This window comes from Triticum aestivum, chromosome 3A (genome assembly GCF_018294505.1).
Source record: "Triticum aestivum cultivar Chinese Spring chromosome 3A, IWGSC CS RefSeq v2.1, whole genome shotgun sequence".
Classification (NCBI taxonomy): Eukaryota; Viridiplantae; Streptophyta; class Magnoliopsida; order Poales; family Poaceae; genus Triticum; species Triticum aestivum.
Genome location: NC_057800.1, coordinates 207,753,065 through 207,764,792, shown reverse-complemented (window position 1 = coordinate 207,764,792; position 11,728 = coordinate 207,753,065).

Below are 11,728 nucleotides of genomic sequence, written 5' to 3'. Positions count from 1 at the left end.
CCTCAACAACCGAGAGGAACAAGGAGATGACTGTACGTGGAGAGGATGACAGTAGGGACCCACCAGCGTCATGGCAGTACGCAAGAAAGTGCCTCTATATTACAAGCCCAGAAATATGGTTCCTCCTAATGGTTGGACATCTGGGGCTCACGCCATTGTCAATGTAGTCAATAAATGAGAGAATTACACTACGAGCGGCTGACACCAGGGACCCAGCAGGTCGCGCTGTTTTTTTAGGAACAAGCAGATGTTATTTATACTAGTTTTAGCGACGGATCAGGGTAACAACGGGGCTGTGTGGGGGTTGTGGCCCGTCTAGCCAGGGTTTTATTTATGTTTACCACATTATCAGCCCAGTTGTGTTTTTTTCTTGCTGAAAATGGATAGCCCAGTTCTATTTTTTTAGAGAAATACCCAAACGAGGCCTACTTGCTTTATCAGCCCTACTGGGCTGCAAATCTTTCAAGACGAGGAGAGTTTCATTCGGTTTGCCCAGAAATGGTTTGTACATTTTTAAAACACATCAAACTGGGAATTAGTTTCAATTTTTTTCATTACAAGATTTTAAATTCCATTGATTTTTATGCGTGGACAATTATTTGGATTTTATATTTTTATAAATTATTTTTCAAAATAGTTTGAATGCGAATCGATATTTCGGCATTAAAAACAGTTGACCGCACCGAAATATGCAAAAGTTCGTATACTTTTTAACCGTGGCCACAATATGGGGTGTAATGCTAACAAAAAGAAGATGGGCTCCAAAAAAATTCTTAACAATTAGCAAATGGGTTGTACATTATTAGAAATAATGCACACGAGAGCAGTGACTGTTGGATGTCCATCCAACGGCTGTCGTGCTTCTTTAATCTCTGCTTTTCCTGCTCCAGCCGCTCAAACATGCATCGGCGGGACTGCCTGCTCCCTCCTCCCGCGGACGGCTATGCTGCCGTGCAGGCCTCACCGCCCCACCGAACTCCCATTGCTGGCTTAGCCATCCCTCTACTCACCCAAACCAGCTGTTATTCTCTAGCGACACAGACGAACCAGTAAACCCTCGTACTCCTCCGCATGGGAAACAACTGCCGAGTCTTCCCTAACTCCGTGTCTTTCCCTTCCTAGGCCGCACCGTCGTCCACCACCCTGGTGCTCTCGGCGCGGCCTGGTCAACGTGGTCAATGAATGACATCCATCGGAAGTGGACTGTACGTGGAGAGGCTGACAGCTGGGTCCACGGCCGCACACAAGGAAATGCCTCCTTATTACGTGCAAAATAATGATTTCTCCACCTGACAGCTAGGACCCACGGGAAGGGCTTGTGTATTTCGTGAAAATACGCCCCCCACTGACAGGTGGACCCAACAGCTATATCTTTGCACGCAAGGAAGTGCGTCCTTATGACGCACAAAAAAATGAATACCCCCTGCTATCTAGGACCCACCATAGTGGGTGGCTGACTTGTGGGCCTACTAAGTTGACGGGGACAGAGGGCTTTGTCAACTTAGTCAATATGAACGATTCTAGCTCCAGTGACCGTCTGATGTCCATCCAACAGCCATAGTGCTTCTTCAACCTCTGGTCTTCTTGCTCCAGCCGCCCAAAGCAGCGCCGGTCATGCCACCTGCTCCTGCCTCCCGTGGCCGGCTGTGCTGCCGCAGAGGCCTCACGGCCCCATCATATACTCGCATCCCTGGCCTGTCTAACCCTCTACTCACCCACACCTCCTGTTATTTTCCGGTGATGGCAGACGAACCAGTCAGCCCTCGTACTCTCCACCGCGTGGGCAGCCACTGCCGTGTCTTCCCCGGCTCCGTGTCGTTCCCTTCGTAGGCCTCACCGTCGTCCACCGCCCTGGTGCTGTCGGCGCGGCATGGTCAACATGGTCAACGAACGACATCCATCGGAAGTGGATTGTACGTGGAGAGGCTGACAGCTGGGTCCATGGCCGCACACAAGGAAATGCCTCCTTATTACGCGCAAAATAATGATTCCTCCAGCTGACATATGGGACCCACCAGAAGGGCCTCTGTATTTTCCAAAAAAAATGTTCCCTCCGCTGACAGGTCCGGCCCACCAACTATATCTTCGCATGCAAGGAAGTGCCTCCTTATTGCGCATAAAAAATGAATACCCCTGCCAGCTGGGACCCACCATAGTGGGAGGCTGACTTGTGGGCCTACCAAGTTGACTGGGACGGAGGGCTTTGTCAACTTAGTCAATATGAATGATTCTAGCTCTAGTGACCGTACGATGTCCATCCAACAGCCGTAGTGCTTCTTACAACCTCTGGTCTTCCTGCTCCAGCCGCCCAAAGCAGCGCCAGTCGTGCTGCATGCTCCTACCTCCCGTGGCCGGCTGTGCTGCCGCAGAGGCCTCACCGCTGGCCAGGCCATCCCTCTACTCACCCACACCCCTTGTTATTCTGCGGCGACAACAGCCTCACACCGCAGCGAACCAGTGAACCCTCGTACTCCTCTCCATGTGGGCATCCACTGCTGCGTCTTCCTTGGCTCCATGCCTTCCCCTTGCTAGGCCTCGCCGTCGTCCACCGCCTTGGTGCTCTCGACGCAGCGTGGTCAATGTGATCAACGACTAACTTCCATCGGAAGAGTACTACGTGTGGAGAGGCTGACAGCTGGGTCCACGGCCAAAGCCCAGGTTTTTGTGATTTGCCAAGTAAGTCGCTTTGTCATGCCTGTTGGGCTGCAAATCTTTCAAGACGAGGAGAGCTTCATTTGGCTGGCCGATAAAATGGCCTATCAGTAATGAGAAATGGGCTGTACATTTTTAAAACACATCAAACCGACAATTAGTTTCAAATTTCTTTTTTTCATTTCGAGATTTTAAATTGCATTGATTTTTATGCGTGGACAATTTGTTGGATTTTATATTGATATACATTTATTTTTAAAATCAGTTTAAATGTGACTCAAAATTTCAGGATTAAAAACAGTTCGGACCGCACCGAAATATGCAAAATTTTGTATAATTTTTTAACTGTGGCCACAATATGGGTTGTAATGCTAATAAAAAGAATATGGTCTCCAAAAATAACCTTAAGAATTAGCAAATGGGCTGTAAATTATTAGAAATAATGGCAGATGGGTTGTATGCTATTTTCCACAGATTTGAGGCTTTCCTAAAAAAAGGTTCACGCACAAGCAGTAACTGTTGGATTTCCATCCAATGACCGTCGTGCTTCTTCAATCTCTTCTCTTCCTGCTCCAGCCGCTCAAACAAGCGCTGGCGGGACTGCCTGCTCCCTCCTCCCCGCAGCCGGCTATGCTGCCGTGCAGGCCTCACAGCCCCATCGTACTCCCATCGCTAGCCTAGCCATCCCTCTACTCACCCACACCTGTTGTTATTCTCCGGCGACGACAGACGAATCAGTAAACCCTCGTACAGTCGTACTCCCCTCCGCGTGGGAAACAACTGCCGAGTCTTCCCTGCCTCCGTGTCTTTCCATTCCTAGGCCTCGCCATCGTCCACCGCCTTGGTGCTCTCGGCGCGGCTTGGTCAATGTGGTCAACGACCAACATGCATCTGAAGTGGACTGTACGTGGAGAGGCTGACAGCTGGGTCCATGGCCGCACGCAAGGAAATGCCTCCTTATTACGCGCATAATAATGATTCCTCCACCTGACATCTGGGACCCACCGGAAGGGCCTTGGTATTTCACGAAAAAACGTTACCGCCGCTGACAACACGGACCCACCAGCTATATCTTCGCACGCAAGGAAGTGCCTCCTTATTATGCACGAAAAAATGAATACTCCCCCTACTAGCTGGGACCCAATATAGTGGCAGGCTGACTTGTGGGCCTACTAAGTTGACGGGGATGGAGGGCTTTGTCAACTTAGTCAATATGCACGATTCTAGCTCAAGTGGTCGTACGTTGTTCGCCCCACGGCCGTAGTGCTTCTTCAACCTCTGGTCTTCTTGATCCAGCCGCCCAAACCAGTGTCGGTCGTGCCTCGTGCTCCTACCTCCCGTGGCCGGCTGTGATGCGGCGGAGGCCTCACCACCCCCTACTACTCCCACTGCTGGCCAGGCCATCCCTCTACTCTCCCACACCCCCTGTTATTCTGGGGCGATGGCAGCCTCACACCGTAGCGAACTAGTGAACCCTCATACTCCTCTACGCGTGGGCATCCACAGCCGCGTCTTCCTTGGCTCCGCATCGTCCCCTTCCTAGGCCTCGCTGTCATCCACCGCCTTGGTGCTCTCAGCGCGGCATGGTCAATGTGGTCAATGACCGACTTCCATCGGAAGAGTACTGTACGTGGAGAGGCTGACAGCTGGGTCCACGGCAGCCGCAAGGAAGTGCCTCCTTATTACGCGCAAACTAATTATTCATGTACCTGACAGCGGGGACCCACCGGACGGGCCACCATATTTCACGAAAAAACATTTCCCCCATGACTGCTGGGACCCACCAACTACATCTTCGCACGCAAGGAAGTGCCTGATAGTCGGGACCCACCTGGTCGAAGCATACGTAGTGTTGTCATTCTGATCACGAACGTGTACGCACATACTGGTCGATGTAGAGGCACGCATGTGTTGTAGTAGAGGCGCACGTAGCATCTACACATATGTATAGTGGCCAGTGTGCAAGAAAGAAAATACGGAAACGTATGTACATACGGGCATGGTCTCGAACGCCTGCTGGTGCATATGTACGGCCAGGGCTCGTGTACACGGCTGAGTCGAAACAGAGAAACAGCGTCATCGTCATGTTATTGGGGAGCCAACCGGTTGGGTCGGAACGGAATGCGTCGTCGTGTTCATCGGGAAGGCTTGGACGGAACAGTCGATGGAAATGAGGCTTGGCGTACCGTAGAATGGAGGAAACGGCCTTGTGTTCGACCGGCGATGTTCGAAACGGGATCCTGTTCATCGGGAGGGGTCTGGCGTACCACAAAACAGAGGAAACGGACCTCCTACGGTCGAAATGGGGGTCCTGTTGATTGGGAGGGGTGTGGCGTACCGCAAAACGGAGGAAACATACTTGTGTTAGAGCGCTACGGTCGAAACGGGGGTCCTATTCATCGGGAGGGGTGTGGCGTACCGCAAAACGGGGCTCCACGGGATACCGTTCATCTCCACCGTCGACCCCCTCCAGCCTCCACGGGCTACTGTTCATCCACCATCGACCTCCTCCAGCCTCCACCTGCGACTGTTCATCCATGGGATCCTGTTCATCCAGCCTCCACTGCATGCTACTCCACCAGCTACTGTTCAACCAGCCCTCTTCACGGGCTCCTGTTCAACCACCCCTCCCAAGGCTACTGTTCATCCAGCCCTCCACCTTCCACTGTTCATCCTGCCCTCCACGGGGTCCTGTTCATCCAGCCCCAACCGGCTCGACTGATCGGGGTCCTGTTCATCCGGAGGCAACACCACGAGGTCCTGTTCATCCACCTATTGGGGAACGTAGTAATTTCAAAAAGTTCCTACGAACACGCAAGATCATGGTGATGCATAGCAACGAGAGAGGAGAGTGTGTCCACGTACCCTCGTAGACCGAAAGCGGAAGCGTTAGCACAACGCGATTGATGTAGTCGTATGTCTTCACGATCCGACCGATCAAGTACCAAACGCATGGCACCTCCGAGTTCTGCACACGTTCAACTCGATGACGTCCCTCGAACTCTGATCCGGTCGAGTTTTGATGGAGAATCCTATCAGCACAACGGCATGGTGATGATGTTGATGTTCTACCGTCGCAGGGCTTCGCCTAAGCACCGCTATGATATTATCGAGGTGGACTATGGTGGAGAGGGGCACCGCACACGGCTACAAGATCCAAGAGATCAATTGTTGTGTCTATGGGGTGCCCCTCTCCTCCGTATATAAAGGAGGGGAGGAGAGGGTCGGCCAAGGGGAGGAGGCGCGCCCAAGGGGGGAGTCCTACTCCCACCGGGAGTAGGACTCCTCCTTTTCCTATTTGGAGAGGGAGAGAGAAGGAAGAGGAAGGAGGGAGGAAGGAAAGGGGGCCGCCCCCCTCCCAATTCGGATTGGGCTTGGGGGGCGCGCCTCCTCCCTTGCTCCTTTCCCCTCCTTTCCACTAAAGCCCATTAAGGCCCATATACCTCACGGGGGGTTCCGACAACCTCCCAATGCTCCGGTATTATCCCGATCTCCCCCGGAACCATTCCGATATCCAAATATAGTCGTCCAATATATTGATCTTTACGTCTCGAACATTTCGAGACTCCTCGTCATGTCCATGATCACATCCAGGACTCCAAACTACCTTCGGTACATCAAAAACCATAAACTCATAATATAACCGTCATCGAACTTTAAGCGTGCGGACCCTACAGGTTCGAGAACTATGTAGACATGACCGAGACACATCTCCGGTCAATAACCAATAGCGAAACCTGGATGCGCATATTGGCTCCTTCATATTCTACGAAGATCTTTATCGGTCAAACCGCATACCAACATACGTTGTTCCGTTTGTCATCGGTATGTTACTTGCCCGAGATTCGATCGTCGATATCTCAATACCTAGTTCAATCTCATTACCAGAAAGTCTCTTTACTTGTTCCGTAACACATCATCCCGCGACTAACTCATTAGTTGCAATGCTTGCAAGGCTTAAGTGATGTGTATTACCGAGTGGGCCCAGAGATACCTCTCCGACAATCGGAGTGACAAATCATAATCTCGAAATACGCCAACCCAACAAGTACCTTCGGAGACACCTGTAGAGCACCTTTATAATCACCCAGTTACGTTGTGACGTTTGGTAGCATGCAAAGTGTTCCTCCGGTAAACGGGAGTTGCATAATCTCATAGTCATAGGAACATGTATAAGTCATGAAGAAAGCAATAGCAGCAAACTAAACGATCAAGTGCTAAGCTAACGGAATGGGTCAAGTCAATCACATCATTCTCCTAATGATGTGATCCCGTTAATCAAATGACAACTCTTTGTCTATGGCTAGGAAACAAACCACCTTTGATCAACGAGCTAGTCAAGTAGAGGCATACTAGTGACACTCTGTTTGTCTATGTATTCACACATGTATCATGTTTCCGGTTAATACAATTCTAGCATGAATAATAAACATTTATCATGATACAAGGAAATAAATAATAACTTTATTATTGCCTCTAGGGCATATTTCCTTCAGTCTCCCACTTGCACTAGAGTCAATAATCTAGTTCACATCGCCATGTGATTTAACACCAATAGTCCACATCACCATGTGACTAACACCCATAGTTCACATCGTCATGTGACCAACACCCGAAGGATTTACTAGAGTCAATAATCTAGTTCACATCGCTATGTGATTAACACCCAAAGAGTACTAAGGTGTGATCATGTTTTTCTTGTGAGAGAAGTTTAGTCTACGGGTCTGCCACATTCAGATTCGTATGTATTTTGCAAATTTCTATGTCAACAATGCTCTGCACGGAGCTACTCTAGCTAATTTCTCCCACTTTCAATATGTATCCAGATTGAGACTTAGAGTCATCTGGATCAGTGTCAAAACTTGCATTGACGTAAACATTTACGAAGAACCTTTTGTCACCTCCATAATCGAGAAACATATCCCTGTTCCACTAAGGATAAGTTTGACCGCTGTCCAGTGATCTACTCCTAGATCACTATTGTACTCCCTTGCCAAACTCAGTGTAGGGTATACAATAGATTTGGTACACACCATGGCATACTTTATAGAACCTATGGCTGAGGCATAGGGAATGACTTTCATTCTCTTTCTATCTTCTACCGTGGTCGGGCTTTGAGTCTTACTCAACTTCACACCTTGCAACACAGGCAAGAACTCTTTGTTTGACTGTTCCATTTTGAACTAATTCAAAATCTTGTCAAGGTACATACTCATTGAAAATCTTTATCAAGCGTCTTGATCTATCTCTATAGATCTTGGTGCTCAACATGTAAGCAGCTTTACCGAGGTCTTTCTTTGAAGAACTCCTTTCAAATACTCCTTTATGCTTTCCAAAAAATTCTACATCATTTCTAATCAATAATAATACTTATCAGAAAGGCTGTAGTGCTTCCACTCACTTTCTTGTAAATACAGGCTTCACCGCAAGTCTCTATAAAACTATATGGTTTAACCGACTCATCAAAGCATATATTGCAACTCCAAGATGCTTGCACCAGTCCACAGATGGATCGCTGGAGCTTGCACATTTTTGTTAGTACCTTTAGGATTGACAAAACCTTCTGGTTGCATCATATACAACTCCTTTTTAATAAATCCATTAAGGATTGAGTTTTGTTATCCATTTGCCAGATTTCATAAAATGCGGCAATTGCTAACATGATTCGGACAGACTTTAAGCATCGATACGAGTGAGAAAATCTCATCGCAGTTAACACCTTGAACTTTGTCAATACCATTTTCGACAAGTCTAGCTTTGTAGATAGTAACACTACTATCAGTGTCCGTCTTCCTCTTGAAGATCCATTTATTTTCTATGGCTTTCCGATCATCGGGCAAGTCAACCAAAGTCCACACTTTGTTCTCATACATGGATCCTATCTCAAATTTCATGGCCTTAAACCATTTCATGGAATCTGGGCTCATCATCGCTTCCTTCATAGTTCGCAGGTTCGTCATGGTCAAGTAACATGACCTCCAGAACAGGATTACCGTACCACTCTGGTGCGAAACGTACTCTGATTGACCTACGAGGTTCGGTAGTAACTTGATCTGGAGTTTCATGATCATCATCATTAACTTCCTCACTAATTGGTGTAGGCATCACTGGAACAGATTTCTGTGATGAACTACTTTCCAATTCAGGAGAAGGTACAATTACCTCATCAAGTTCTACTTTCCTCCCACTCACTTCTTTCGAGAGAAACTCCTTCTCTAGAAAGGATCCATTCTTAGCAAGGAATGTCTTGCCTTCGGATCTGTGATAGAAGGTGTACCCAACAGTCTCCTTTGGGTATCCTATGAAGACACATTTCTCCGATTTGGGTTTGAGCTTATCAGGATGAAATTTTTTCACATAAGCATCGCAACCTCAAATTTTAAGAAACGACAACTTGGGTTTCTTGCCAAACCACAGTTGTAACACCCCGGATGTAATTTACCCAATATGTAATCCAACTCTTGCCGTTTCCGGCGTTAAGTTATTTTATTTTCTTGGGTTCGGGTTTTTGTCTCCGTGTTTTGTTATTGTTGTCATGCATCTCATATCATGTCATCATGTGCATTGCATTTGCATACGTGTTTGTCTCATGCATTCGAGCATTTTCCCCGTTGTCCGTTTTGCATTCCGGCGCTCCGTTCTCCTCCGGTGGTCATTTCTACCTTTCTTCGTGTGTGCGGATTAAACATTTCCGGATTGGACCAAGACTTGCCAAGCGGCTTTGGTTTACTACCGGTAGACCGCCTGTCAAGTTTCGTACCATTTGGACTTCGTTTGATGCTCCAACGGTTAACCGAGGGACCGAAAAGGCCTCGTGTGTGTTGCAGCCCAACACCCCTCCAAGTTGGCCCAAAACCCACCAAAACCCGCTCCATCATCTAGAGCGTTCGATCATGATCGCGTGGCCGAAAACTGCACCTCATTTGGACTCTCCTAGCTCCCTCTACCTCTATATAAAGACCCCCTCCTCCAAATTCCGGATCTCCCCTTTCAAACCCTAAAAAAATTTGTCTCTGCCGCCACCGGACACGTCCGGACGGAGCCGGACGCGTCCGCCCGCCGCCGCCGACCAACCAGCCGCCGCCACGTGTCCCCGAGGGACCGCTTCGCCGCCCCCCACCGACGCGGGCCCGCAGGCCCAGCGCCGGCCCTCCCCGCCGTCCGCCCGCGGGAGGCCCTCCCAGGCCCGGCCGCCGCCCGACGCTGCTGCCCCGCCGCCTTCGCCTCGCCGGCCGGCGCCGCCACGCCGCCGTGGTTCGCCTCGCCGCCGGCCGCGACACCGCGCCGCCCAAGCACCGCCCCGCTCCGCCGACACCGCGCCGGCGCCGCCTCGTCCGCCTCGACACCGGCGACCGCCGCCTCCTCGCCTCCCTGCCCGGATCCGGCCGCCCCGACGTCTCCGGCGAGTTCTTCCTCAACACCGGCGAGAAATCCGGCCATCCTCGTAAAACGCGCCAGATCTGGATCTGAGATCCACCTCGGTTGACTTTTGCCCCGAAACCCTAACTTTTTGTCTATGTTGATCGCATCGTAACTCCTCATCCGTAACTTCGTTTTGGGCATATAGCATATCAAAATGTTTGTCTCAGAGAGCACATCATTTCATCTCATTGCATCATTTTCATTTGAGTTCATCTTGATACCCGAAATGCTGTTAGAAGAAGGCTATTTGAGATAATTGTCACATCTGCTGCTCCAATTAGATATTTGTCATTTTTGCCATGACTAGTGTGTGCATGATATGCCCCTGAGCTCTTCATGAGTTTTGTTATATGTTTTGCCATCTATCCAGATGTGCAACCTATGTATTTTTGTGATGTGTGTGGTGACTAGCACAAGCTTGCAAAGTGGTGCATTCGTTAGTGCTGATTTCAGGGACTTAGCATTTCACTAAGTCCTTGATCTGTTTATCTCATTATGCCATATGTTCATGTTGTTTCCTAGTGATCCATGCCTCTTTTGAGGATGATCAGTACGGATGTTTTGTTAATCTTGTAGTGCTCTATCCATCCATGTCTTTGTTTGCAATTATGGAGCACCCTAGCTTGAGTAAATCGAGCTCTACTTTTGTCATTTCGTGAATCTGGGCAGATTGTCTACTTGTTAGCAATTTTGCCGAGGATGTTGTAGTTGATCCGTGCATGCTATGCTATTATTCTTGCCATGTCTAGCTTATATTTTGTGTATTCTTGATGGGTGCATGCTTAGATTGTCATGACTTGCTCTGTAGTGAGTGCATCGAGCTCGTAAACATGCCTACTTGATATCTGTTTCAGCATGCTCCAGTTTTCACTAAGTCTGAGAACTGATTATGTTTTTGCCATGTTCACATGCTTGCAAATGTATTTTCTGATCCCTTTTGGCTCAAGGTCACTAAGGGACTTTTGTTAAGCTCTTTGAGTAGCTCCGTGCCATGCTTTACTTTGCCATGTTCAGGTCCTGTAGCATATAGTTTTCATGCTCCAAAGAGTGCTATCTGATCTGAAATTCCAGACAAGTATTAATTTTACTAAGTCTGAGATATGTTTACCAAATGCATTTTTGCCATGCTTGTTTAAACCTGTTAATGGATGAATTGGCAGTAGCTTAGTGCCAGTCTTTTGTTAAGCATCATGAATGGATCCCTTCCATGTATTTTGTTGCCATGTTTGGGTGCTGTAGCATTTTCATCTTGTTGCATTTAGATGGCTACTTGCTATAAATCGCATAACGTGGCCATATTTGAATTGCTTGCCATTTCCAAACCGTAACTCCGATTCCAGTGATCTTTATATCGTTTTCAAGAGATTTCATCTCACCTTTCCAGTGGTACACTTGGATTTCCAAGTTGAGGCCAGGTTCATTCATTCCTTGTCAAATCTTGCATATGCATCACATATTGCATCCTGCATAGCATACCATGTTTGCATCTTGTTGATTGAGTTTGCACGTGGTTGATTGTGTCCTTGATGCTTGTTTGTCTTGTTTGGGTAGAGCCAGGAGACGAGTTCGCTAACGAGGAGCTCGTTGAGTTTGCTTTCGAGGATCCAGTCAACTCTAACAACTTTGCAGGCAAGATGATCATACCCTCGAAATC